The sequence below is a fragment of the Cervus elaphus genome, chromosome 33 (genome assembly GCF_910594005.1).
Source record: "Cervus elaphus chromosome 33, mCerEla1.1, whole genome shotgun sequence".
In the NCBI taxonomy this organism is placed as follows: Eukaryota; Metazoa; Chordata; class Mammalia; order Artiodactyla; family Cervidae; genus Cervus; species Cervus elaphus.
The window spans coordinates 27,581,148-27,594,514 of NC_057847.1; the positions used below are offsets into that span (position 1 = coordinate 27,581,148).

Consider the following 13,367-nt stretch of genomic DNA (forward strand, 5'->3'; position numbering starts at 1 on the left):
ACCCCACCCACCGCAGCAGAACAATGGCTCCAGTGAAGCCAGGGGACTCCACAGGCTTCCAAGTTGGCTGGTTTTCAGCATCTGTGTGGTTCGGGGGGCCTTATCTTGGGTCTAGGGCTGGAGATGAGTAAGAAATAGCCGATGTGAGACCACAGAGGCGTGGATACAGTTGTTCCCCCCATTTCAGAGGTGGAAGCCTAAGGCTCAGAGGTTGATAGCTGAGGACTGACAGGACCAGAGGTCTAGTCCAAGGCTGTCCAGTTGGAAATCCCACATCTCAACCAGTACCCTTTATCCGTCGTGGGCTGGGACTGACTGGGGCCACGACCACAAAGCAGGCTCACCCTCTGGACAGGAAAGCCCTCGATGTACTGCCAAGCTCAAAGGCTGGCTCAAGAAATACGTGGGCTGCACCTCAGGAGGGGGTCCAAGGAAAGCGGGTTTTGGCAGTAGCAGAAGACTGCCCTTGGCCAGTATTATCATTGCTATTTGGTCCAGAAACTCAAGAAACAGTAGATCATCTCCACCACTTACTTACTGGTACAATCTTGAGCCATTTATTCAATCTCTGTGTGCCTCAATTTTCTCATCTGTAAAATGGGAATATTAAGAACCCCGACCTCATATGGTGGTTGTGAGGCTCAAGAGACTTAATGTGTGCAAAGCATCTAGAACAATGCCTGGCACCTGGCAAACACTGCATATTACTATTAATATCATTGTCATCATCATCCTCTTCATCACCATCAGCATCACCATTATCTTGGTCTGATACCTCCCCCAACTTCTCTCCAGGCAGAATCAAGCACTCCTGCCCATTACTCCCGGTCTTTAGTGACACCTTTATGGCAGTCCTCGTCACTTTGTATCAATGCCTCTAATCTGAGCAGGAATTTTGACTTTCCATCTCTGTATCATCAGAGCCTTCTACAGTGTTTGGCACATAATGGATATGCAGTAAACATGTGTCGAATGAACGAAAAATTGTGCTTGATTCTAAAACTAACTTTCAGATAAATCACAAAGGGTACCTGATTTTTATAAGATTTTGAAATATGCCTTAGATCATGCCTTAGAAATCAGAACATCATAATAAGGTAAGAAGATTGTAAGGGCTTTCAAGGGTGGCATGTCAGACACACGTAAGACATTTTCACTGTTACAATCGTTCTATCAAATAAAAGAAACAAATCCCATTTAAGGCACTGAGTGTCCCTGATGCCCTAAAGACCCCCTCCCTATTCAGCATTTGAGGACTCAGAAATAGGCAATCCAAGAGTCTTGCCACAAACAAAAAACATTTCCAAGAAATCAGCATTTTGTGGAATATTTTTAAATGAACTTTCAAAGAGATTCCAAAAATAGATCTGTGAAATACTGACAGCACCTCCTTTGTGCCAGATACTGGAACGACACAGATAAGAAGACATGGTGTCTAGAAGGGGGAACAAACACGTGAATATAGAATTTATGTATAGGAGTGATATGTAGAGGCAAGCCCAGCATGTTCAGAGAGTACAGAGGAGGGGACCAATTGGAGGCACTGGGGATTTTTAAATGGCTGTAGAGACTGACCTTGGAAAATGGATGCATTTTTAGGTTCTCTCCAGGGCAGCTGTGGTTCAGAAATACCAAGGACTGCTAAACACATTGCTGCACATTCTTAGAAGGTGACACTACCACCTTATAACGCACATTTAAGGTACCAGCAAGAAAAGGCCCTCCTCCTGGACAGGGTCCTGGAGCTGCAGGCCAGCATGGAGCCCCAGGGTGGGGCGCTCCCTCCCACCACCAGCACGTAGTCATCTTTGCTCAAACAAAGCCTACGCTGTCCTACTGCTGAGGGCTTCCCTGCAGCCCACAAGCCCTCCCCACCCGGAGTCTACAAATTATAACTGAACGTTATCCAAGTCACCTTAAAAATGCTCACCACCGCCAGGGGCCTGGGGAGGAGCTCCGTCCTATCATGCTCTGATGACTCTCTTCCTCAAGCCCAGGCCCGTGCGCCCACTAGTCATCCTGGGTGTGCTCCCGGTTTTCGAGGGGTGGCTACACCTTGCACTTGGATAATTATTTTTAAGTAAGTGAGGAGCGGTGAGAAGTGAGACAATAGTGCCTGCTCATGGTAGGTGAGAACGTTTCATTCACCCAGATTGTGCAGCTGGATTCTCCAGGCCAGAAAGATGCAGGAGAGTATAGATCGAGAGCTCTCAGGTTTGGAACTGAGTCACCCTCCTTCTTTTTTCTATATAAATTTATTTATTTTAATTGGAGGCTAATTACTTTACAATATTGTAGTGGTTTTGCCATACATTGACATGAATCCGCCACGGGTGTACATGCCAGCTCAGGCTGCGGCTAGTCAACGTGGCTGCTGGGGCACGGCCTTCTCAGAGGGGACTGCCCATCCCTACAGGCGGAACTCTGGAGGTAGATGCTGGCCGGAGGTCTCTTAAGAGGATTACAAGTCAATCATCCCAGTCAGGCTCCTCAGTGTTCAGTAATTACTTTCAAGTGACCTTCCTTTCCCCTTGGAGGCTAGGTGGTCTGTGAAAGGCCTCTCCCCCAGGCCTCCAAACACCTGGCAATGCAGGTCCCAGGAAGAAACTCAAGGAAGAGGCTGGGCTGGGAGGAGGAGAAAAAGGAGGAGGAGGAAGAAGAGAAGGAGGTGGAGGACGTCTTGGCACTTCCTGAGCTGGCTCTGGGCTGAGGACAGTGGCTGTAGAGAGTAGTACATTCCTTTTGCTTACTGTGAAGTGCCCCCAAAGAAATTCCACACCATGGAGTGCTTGTTGAAGTGGGAAAGGCAGAGGAAGGACCTACCAGGAGGCAGTAGCTGACAGGATAGAGCCTTGTGGCAGAGTCACCAGATTTATAAAATGGAAAAAGTGAGAATATCTATAAAATAGAATCATTTACACTTTGAAATATTTGGTCAGTTCAGGTATTGGGTGATTTTTGCAAATCAAAGGACTTTGAAATAATGACAATACATTGGCTTTTCTCTTATTAAGATATATGCTTATGGCATAAGTTGCAAAAACACATAAAACATAAAGAAATTATCAAAATCATCAGGAAGCTGGCCACCCAAGAATAGCCATGGCTAACATTTAATGTACCACCTCCTTATCCTTGTGAACTATACCTGCTTATCACCTAAGATTTTTGTATAAAAGTCATATAATATTGTTGATATAGATATTTTATTCTCTCACAAATATTTATTGATGGCTTGTTGTATGCTAAGGAATTCAACAATGAGCAAATAGACAAGTTCCTGATCTTCATGGAGCTGACACTTCTCATGGAAAAACAGACAATAAATAAATAAATACGAAAATATGCCAGGTACCAGGAAGCAATAAGTGCCACAGAGAAACATAAGCCAAGAGAGGGGATAGAAAGGATGGGGTGGCAACAGGTGGGCTGAAAAGTGGGTACTATTTTACATGGAGTAGCCAGGGATGATGTGGCTGACAAGATGAGAGTCAACCAGAGGCTGAAGAAAGTGAGGAGCAGCTATGCAAGTATCTCAGGCAGAGCGAAGAGCAAATGCAATGTCCTAGGGCCGCAAACACTGGACAGGCAGGGAGAACAGGCCCGGGTCGGGGTAGTGGGGCAGAGCAGGGGCAGCTGGAGCAGACAGGGTCAGGACAGGAGCTGAGTCGGGGGGAGTCAGAGTATGGAAAGCCTGCAGGCCACCGTATGTCCTATTTTGTCTTACTTACTGTGATAGTGGGGCTTCCCCAGTGGCTCGTATAGTGAAGAGTCCACCTGCAATGCAGAAGACCTGGGTTCAATCCCTGGGTTGGGAAGATCCCCTGGAGGAGGGATGGCAACCACTCCAGTATTCTTGCCTGGAGAATCCCATGGACAGAGGAGCCTGGCGGGCTACAGTCCATGGGGTCACAAAGAGTCAGACACAACTGAGTGACAAAGCACACACGAATTGTGATAATAGGTGAATTCTCCAACTTCATATTTCCTTCAAAAACATAACTCTGTAATGACAATAAAATGACACCATGTGGACAACCATAATGTATTCAAATGATATATTTTGTAGTTATTTTTATTATTTTTATCTGTTATTAACAGTATGATGAATAACACATAAACCTGGGAGACCTTTGATCAAGTTCATATGATAAATTCCTGGAAGTGTAATTAGTTAGAGAATATAAATATGTAAAAGGTTTTGTGTACACATTGCCAAATTTGCCCAGAAAGGGTCTGATAAGCTATAATTTTATGTGTAAGAATTTCCATTTCACTGCTGCATATGACAATTTTTAAAAATCTTTGGCAATTTGATAAATGAAGACCTGTATGACATTGTTACTTTAATGATCGTTTACTTGATCATTATTGAAGTTGAAGTTTTCACATGTTTATCTCAAGTTGTCTGATCAGGTCTTTAATCCATTTTTTTACTGTTTTTTCTTATTGATTTGAAAAGTTCTTGTATATAAAGCTTCTTATTTGTTGGAGTGTTTTTCTCAGTTCTTAGTTATCTTTTATGTTTGCTTATGGTCTTTCAGGGCTTCCCAGGGGGCACTGGTGGTAAAGAACCTGCCTGCCAATGCAGGAGACAAACCTAAGAGATGCAGGTTCAGTCCCTGGGTCTGGAAGATCCCCTGGAGGAAGGCATGGTAACCTACTCCAGTATTCTTGCCTGAAGAATCCCATGGACAGAGAAACCTGGCGGGTTATAGTTCATAGGGTCACAAAGAGTTGGACACGACTGTAGCGACTTAACACGCACACATGAATAGTCTTTTTTTCTTAAATTTTAAAATTCTTAGGTAATCTAATCTATCAGTGCTTCTTTTATAATTTCATCTTTTGCTTTCTCACTGCAAGACTGGTACGTGTTTATATTTTCTTTATCTTAAAAATAATTTCCTTTAAAAAATTCAATCCTATCAATCCTATTATTTATGTGATAGATACATAACTTTTTTCTGCTTAGCCAACCAATTATCATCATATGACTATGAATTTAGCAGTGTAACCTTTCCTCACAAATATAAAGCATACATTTATAATGTACAAAATTCATATATATGTGTGTGAAAAGCTTACACAAATATCAGATTTTGTATCTTATATCCATTAATTTGTAAGTCTTCTCTTGAAATAATATCAGATTGATTTACAGATTGCAGCATTTTAGTAATTTTGATGTTTGGTAGGAAAAGCATGGGACTTCCCTGGTAGCTCAGCTGCTAAAGAATCCACCTGCAATGCAGGAGACCCTGGTTTGATTCCTGGGTCGGGACGATGCCCTGGAGAAGGAATAGGCTACCAACTCCAGTATTCTTGGCTTCTGTGGTGGCTCAGATGGTAAAGAATCTGCTTACAATGCAGAAGACCTGAGTTCGATCCCTGAGTTGGGAAGATCCCCTGGAGAAGGAAATGGCTACCCACTCCAGTATTCTGGCCTGGAGAATTCCATGGCCAGAAGAGCCTGGCAGACTACAGTGCATGGGGTTGCAAAGAGTTGGACATGACTGAGCAACTTTCACTTCACTTCACACACCCAGGAAGAAGGGGAAGACAGATGTGGTGGACAGCTACCAATACCAGCCATGATGTGCCCCCTCAAGAAGAAGTTGTGACAAAAGAGGCTGATTAATTAAAAGGGATGTGTCCAATTACACAATGACCAGGTCTGGTGCACTTTGTCCCCAACCTCTCCCCATCCGACACATCACTGTCACTTTTATGATTGCAATGCAGTGGCATATTTGACCACTCCCTCTCCACTCAGAAGCAGATGGAAGATTTATAATGACCAAACGAAACTCATGAGAACATGCCACTGTTCTCTGCATTTGAAGACAAGGCCACCTTTGGTGCTGTACTCACATAATTGCAGGCTATAGCTTTCAGCATCAACACTGACGCATTTATTCAAGATAAATCTTTCTCTTGGTGGACAACCAGGTTCGTCTGTCTGCCACTGTGCCTCCCAGCTACGCCACACAATGTGAAAATGGCCTGTGGCAGGAATGGCCAGTTGTTCACCAATATCTAATCTCCCTTCCTAATTATCAGATGATAATTGACCTGGTACTGGCCATCAGAACAAGACTGCACACTTCCCATCTTCCTTTGCTGCTACATGTGACCAAGGTACTAGGTTCTGGCTAAAGGGATGTGAGCAGAGGGGAATGTACAGCTTCCCAATCGTGCCCTTAAACAGAAGGAGCATGCCTTCTTTTCCTCCTCCTCCCTTCCTCCTGCTTAAAATGTGGATGTGCGGCTAAGACAGCACTCCGGGGATGGTAGAGCAAAGAGCAGAAAAACCCTTGGTCTCTGACACAGGTTTGGGGAATTCATTCTCTCATTCCCTCCCAGCATTTGCTTACTTAGCTCCCAAATGTGTGTAGAGCACCTGCCCTGAGCCCAGCATGGGGACGGGCTTTAGAGACATAACAATGAACGAGGCAAGGGTTCCATCCCTGAAGTAAGTTTGGAGAAGACTGGTCACAGTAAGCAGTATATAAGCGTGAGCTGGTGAAGAAACTCAGAGAGAGCTAAGAAATTCTCCTCCAAGTAGTTGATATCAAGTGAGAGACCCATACCCAGCTCTCTCGGGGTCTGTAAACAGGTGCACACTATGCCAACTCCACAAGCATAGAGGTGGCTCTGGGAAAGAAGTCCTAGGATGATAACTTGTTTCTATACCCTCCTTTCTTGGCTTTCATATGAGGGTCACAAAGTTTAGAGACCCTTCCAGAATGCAGTGATACAGACTGTGCTTTAACAGTTTAAAGCTGGCTTCCCAGGTGGTGCAATGATAAAGAATCCACCGGCTAAGCAGGAGATGCCAGAGATGCGGGCCTGATCCCTCGGTCAGGAAGATCCCCTGGAGCAGGAAACGGCAACCCACTCCAGTATTCTTGCCTGGGAAATCCCATGGACCAAGGAACCTGGTGAGCTACAGTCCATGAGGTCACAACTGAGTGACTGAGCACACACACAAAGCAAGAATGACTTTAACTGACCCCCAAGAGCACCCCCCTCCCCTCCCCCAACAGTCCCTACCCCCACACCTCTGGTGGCCGCTGCTGTTCTTTCATTCAAACTGCTGGGCTGTGAATCAGCCTCATCTCCCACAGCCTCTCACCCGACCTTGCTCCAATCAAACTCAACCTCTGGTTGTGTCCTAAACACACCTTTTGCTTTTCAGCTTGTGGGCTTTTGTTCAAATTGTCCCTGCCCCTAGAAAGCCCTTCCCCAGGTTGTCTGATGGAATTTCAAATATCATGAGGATTTTTTGATCCTGCGAGCAGAAAGTGTTCACATACATACACCTGGACGCTTAAGAGTCTCCTTGTTCCCACCAGACTGTAAGCTCCTCAGACCAGAGGCTGTGTCTCTGTGTCTAACTCATCCTGATGCCCTTAGTGCAAAGCTTAGCATGTGGAAGGGGCTTAACACACATCCGTTGGATTTTATTATGCTGAATTATATCTCTCGGGGCATGATAACAGAGCAAAATGGCACAAAAGGAGGAGCCGGGGCATGGAGACAATGGGCTCACCTTGACAGTGTAACACTGGTTTCCTCGTAGGTAAAAGTGGGATAATAACAAAACTCCAGTCTGCTGCAGGGGGAAAGAGTGGATATCTGGAGACAAAGATTTCCTTTGAAGTGAGTGACGTCAATGTTGCATATATCCCTTCTGACGCACTCCACAGCACAGCCGTCCACAGCTCTCTTGCTAGAAAAGAAAGATGCAGATGCTAGTGGACAGCTAGCCATCTCTGCCACATAAACAAACTATAAAGGAAATGAATGATAACATTTAACTACATTAACTTAAAAATTCTCTTCAACAAAGTCAACAAAAAGGTTTAAAAGGTGAGCATCAGGCAGGAGGAAAATGTTAGCAACATATATAATTGACAAAAATTAGTATCTAGAATCTATGAATTCTTTCAAATCAATAAGAAAAAGAAAAAACAACAGAAAAGTTGTAACGGAAAAGGCAAAAGATGTAAACAAGCAGTCCTCAGAAGAAACTCAAGTGACCAATACACATGTGAGAAAAATAATCAGCCTCGTGAATAATTGCTGCTGTTGTTGTTTAGTCACTAAGTCCTATCCAACTCTTTGGGACCCCATCAACTGCAGCACATCAGGCTTCCCTGTCCTTCACCATCTCTTGGAGCTTGCTCAAACTCATGTCCATTGAATTGGTGATGCCATCCAACCATCTTATCCTTTGTCACCCCCTTCTCCTCCTGCCTTCATCTTTCCCAGCATTACGGTCTTTTCCAATGAGTCAGCTCTTCACAACAGCTGGCCAAAGTACTGGAGCTTCAGCTTCAGCATCAGTTCCTCCAATGAATATTTAGGGTTGACTTCCTTTAGGATTGACCGGTTTGATCTCCTTGCTGTCCAAGGGACTCTCAAGAGTCTTCTCCAGCACCACAATTCAAGAGCATCAGTAATTACGGAAAGGCAAATTAAAACCACAGATACCATTTCACAACCATCAGCTTTGCAGAAATTTTTAATCTGCAACACTAGAATACAGAGCAAGGGAACTCAATCACTACTGGAAGTTGTATAAATTAGTGCAGCTGTTTTAGAGAATTTGATGCTATTGAGAAAAGTCAAAGTGCACATATCACATGACCTAACCATTCCACCTTTAGACTGGTATGCTGGAAAAACTCCTGCACCTGGGCACAAGGAGACTGTGCAAGGACATTCATAACATTGTGTGCAATAGCAAAATAAAAGTATTACAAGCAACCTGAATGTTCATAAACTGGAAAAAAGAATAAACAAACTGTGATGTGTTAACACAGTGGAACACTTTATAGTCACTAAAAATAATTAGAGCCACACAGATTAATATAGATGGACCTCACAAATATAACTCTGAACAAAAAGAGGAGGTTGCCAAAGAATCACATAGGATGATGCTACGCATAAAGCTTGAGACTATGTCCAACAACTCCATATTTTGTTTAGGGATACACAAATTTGTGGTGGAAATAGAAAAGAATGCCTGGAAGGATGAACACAAAATTCAGAATGCTAGTTTCCTAAGGGCAGTGGGAAAGGGCTTTCTTGGTGGCTCAGTGGTAAAGAATCTGCCTGCTAATGCAGGAGATGTGGGTTCGATCCCTGGGTCGGGAAGATCCCCTAGAGGAGGAAATTGCAACCCACTCCAGTATTCTGGCCTGGAAAATCCATAAACAGAGGAGCCTGGTGGGCTACAATCCATGAAGTTGCAAAAACTGAGTGAGGAAACAACAACAAAGGACAGTGGGACAGGGAAGGAGGAAGATACAGTCAGGGTGAGTGCTTGGGGGAATTCAACTGAATTGATTATAGTTTATTTCTTGAAAAGGGAGGGAGGTAGGTACACAAGTACATTTTAATCCTTTTTTTTACATTTAATCCATTTTTAATCCTCTTTATATGTCTAAAAATATTTCACAATAAATTTACATCCTGTTTTAAGAGAAGGGATTAGTAGCATATGGACACAAGACAGTCCCAATGACCCTGGCCTCCTGGTAGTCACATCCTTGTGCAGCGACCTCCCTTAAGTGATGATGTGTGTCTTCTGACACTAGGTTATAACAGACTTTGGAGCTCCTGCCTTGTTCTCTTGCACCACCTCCTCTAGGTAAGCTGTCTGCCACGCCAGAAGGTACTCATGTAGCTCTGTGCAGAGGCACACAGGGAGAGGAACTTCCCACCAGCAACTTGCACCACCTTGCCAGCCACGTGTTTGAGCCACTTGGGAGTCCGACCTTCCAGCCTCAGTCAAGGACTGCAGCCCAGGTGACATCCGACTGCAGCCATGACAGACCTGGAGCCAGGAGCCCCCAGCCAGCTGCTCTGAACTCCATACCCACAGACACTATGGGAAGAAATAAATGATGCTTGTATTCAAGCTCTATGGTTTGGGGTGATCTGTTATGCAGCCATAGATAACTACTGCGGGGTTGTATTGAGTGAGCACCAGGTTCCTTCAGACATAGGCTTCTTGGATTCCTCCCACCCCTAACTCCATTCATCCAATCACTCAATCACTCAACTACTGTGGAGAAGAAATTTCAAAAGCCTTAGGATCACTTCTAACTCTCTTGGGGATCCAGTCCTGGGCTAGAAACACTCCCAAGAGTTAATAATTCAGATTTAGTAATTTTTAGTTTTACCTCGAAGAGATTCAGTGCATGAAAGAGATCCCCCATCCTTAACTTAATGCCATTGTAGAAAGCACAAGAAGAGTCTCCAGAGGGAGAGGGTCTTGTGCTTTAACATGAGGTTATGTTTCCAAGGGGGCATCCCAGGGGGCTCAGTCATAAAGAATCTGCCTGCCAATGCAGGAGACTTAAGAAATGCGGGTTCAATCCCTGGGTCAGGAGGATCTCCTGAAGAAGGAAATGGCTACCCACTCCAGTATTCTTGCCTGGAGAACCCCATGGACAGAGGAACCTGGAGGGCTACAGTCCATGGGGTCGAAAAGAGTTAGACACTACTGAAGCGACTTGGCACAGCATGGCACATGTTTCCATAAGCATAGATTCTGGGACTGTAGTTGCTATGAAGTAGTAAAGTGCTGGACTGTATGTTTTAGCATACATATCCCCCTGAAAAGACTTCTTCCACTTGCCACAAATTTACTAGCTACTACATTTTTACTTCTCCGTCTGAACCACACAAACTACTGATCACTTGCCAGATCAGTAGGGTCTAGAAAACACGAAGACTGACCCATAGCCAAATACACTTAAGAATCAGCCTATCAGCAAAGACACGTCCCACAAAAATAGAACACGAACAAAATCTGAAAGAGGCTGGTTGTGGGCAAGTGCAGGTATATGCCAGCTCTGTGACCGCAGTTAAACGTGACGTGCATCCCCATGGGTGGATCCTGACGTGACACTGAGGGGAAAGAAACACAGCCTGCTGGGCTTAGGAAAAAAGCTCAACTGCCAGCAATGCTCCTTCTCAGTGCACTGTCTCCCCTTAAAGGTGCTTTGCAATTTTGCATTTACTTGGTATGATGAAAAGTCACTGACCTGGAGTGAGAAGACCTGGGCAGGGGGAGGCTATAATTTGGGCTTCTTTTGTAGACTCCAGCTAACATAAAGACAACTTTACTGAAAGGAACCCAAAGTAACTCACAGGATGGAAAGAAGAGCTCAACAGTCAAGCTTTGAGCCATCCTGGGATCAGGTAACAAGAAGCCACCGCCCTTCTCTTTACATGGTTTCAACAACTTCTTCCCCCAGCCCAAGAGATTCAACTGTCCAGCAAAAAGAGTCCAGAGGCCCAGCTAGAGCTAAATGCTCAACCCTGGCAGTGAGGGATGAAAGGGATTGGAAAGATGGGGCAGTGTTGTGACTGACAGTCCCACCAGAATGCAATGATTAAGGAAAAGTCAGTTTCCTAGAGAAAGGGATGCTGGGCTGGCCAGCAAGAGCTATCCAGTCACTGTCTAGCCTTATATGCTCACAGGTCATGCACCTATGAGAGTTGCTTTTAAATCTCTGCAAATATTAAGTTCTTGCTCATCATCTCTTCTTGGATGTAGAAGCAAGAGCCTTTCCTTCTGACATCCCTGCCCCTCAGAGGCCTGGAAGGAGCTACAGCAACCCCGGGGGCACTAGATCCCGCAGGTCCAGAGCTATGAGCCCCAGTCACAGCTGTCATCAAGCAGGGAAACCAGTCAGTTGCTCCCAGAAGAGTCGTCTGAACCAATAATCTGAGGTTTAGAAGAAATGCAACTGCTTGGCCTTTATGGGTGGGGTGTCTCTAAAGTGACCACTTGTGTCTCCCTCATCATCTCTGAGACCCTCTCCTGTATGGAGCACCCGCAGTGTAAGGCAGGATGATACAGTTTCCAGCCCTGCCTGCAGCTCAGGCTGTGCTGCCAAGGCAAGTAAAAAAAAAAAAAAAAAAAACAGCCAAAAGAGTTATAAAGAAATCGTAGCAAACCTTTCATCAGGTCACGTGGTGCAGACTGCTTTTCCCTTTCACTCCAAATGCTGTTTCCAGAGAGCTGGCAGACTGACAGACCTCTCTCTCCCACTCGCCTACCTCCCCCATCCCCTTTGAGGTCCTCGATTTGTAATTTTTTCTTTTTTCTGGTTCTCTCCTCCTCACTGGCTCCATTTCTTCTCAATCACAAATAGAATGTTGGCAAATAGAGATGAGGAGGAATCAACGTTTTGGAGACAGGATGGGGAGAAGTGGGAGGTTGCAAAGAAAGCCAAACGCAGCCTTGAACAGCCTTGTGGAATCTTCTCTCATCCTTCATCTCAGACATGATCGCTGGGGAACTGAGAACAATGAAGAACCACGAAGAGCGGTGACCAGGTGGGGTTATAGCCCCACCTAGGAGTTCCCTTTCAGACCCCCCCCCCCAGGAACACAGGTGCACTCCAATGCTCACCCTGCTACTACAGACCTGTTCAGTGACCTTCCCTCCTCCTCTGGGTCCTGGAGGGAGAATTTTCTTTGTTCCCGATCCTTAGAATGGTAATGATTTTCCTTTTCATCCCTGAAACTTGCAATGTCGCCATGGGAGACAAATGCATCAGTGTTAGTAATCCTCAGATGAAAGGTACTTTACACGTGTGAAAGAACGAGCTTTAATTTCGTCTCTCGGGTATATGGTGAGGATTAATTAGTTAATCTTAGCAAAGTGCTATAATTGGCAGGAGGAATTACCAAAACCCTGGGGAAGGAGTAGCTTCAACTGTAGTCACTTCAAACTGCTCTGCTGCAAATAGCAGCTGAGGCAGGGGTTCTGGTCTCTCAGATGTCACAGACTGTCTCACTTTCCAGCAACGCTCTAGACTATACGTGCCTGGTCAGGGGTGAAAAGGTGAAAATAACTTTGGGAGCAGGGGTGAGGAGAGACACTGATGTACAGAGAAAAGTCAGGGCCTGAATCAGTCTCTGATTCTCTTCTCACCATTGACCCTCACCTGAGCCCGCGAGCGTATCTGTGTGAAATGGGGCAAGTGGGGCCTGACCCAGCACAGGGCTGCCCTCAGGAGGACAAGGAAGGCTCCCCGGCTCAGGACATGCAGCAGACAGATCCTGAACCCCTCCCCATGTTCTCATTTGTAAGATTAAGAGAGTGAGCCGATGTTTAGGTACTGTAGACAGTACCACATGTACACAGCAAGAGCCTGTGCCTATCCAGCACTTAGGGCGTGACAGCCATTCTCCTGTGCCTTCACTCCTATTAACTCGGCGATCATGGCAGCCCATAAAGCTAAGAGGTTATTTTCCCCACCTTTCAGAGGTGGTAATGATTATGTTTGAAGTCAGGTGGTCAGGTCCTACAGCCCACGCTTTTTTAAGAAACTTTT

At 45.2% G+C, this 13,367-nt stretch overlaps 1 long non-coding RNA gene across 2 annotated transcripts in view; it reads right to left on the reverse strand.

The window, feature by feature from the left end:
• Positions 1-13,367, reverse strand: part of LOC122688238 — a 67,871-nt gene that overhangs the window by 21,947 nt on the left and 32,557 nt on the right. For both annotated transcript variants that reach the window (XR_006339398.1, XR_006339397.1), the window contains exons 2-3: positions 7,556-7,735; positions 3,732-3,777 (exon numbers count right to left, since the gene is read on the reverse strand). This is a non-coding gene — a long non-coding RNA (uncharacterized LOC122688238). The remainder of the gene's footprint in view (positions 1-3,731; positions 3,778-7,555; positions 7,736-13,367) is intronic.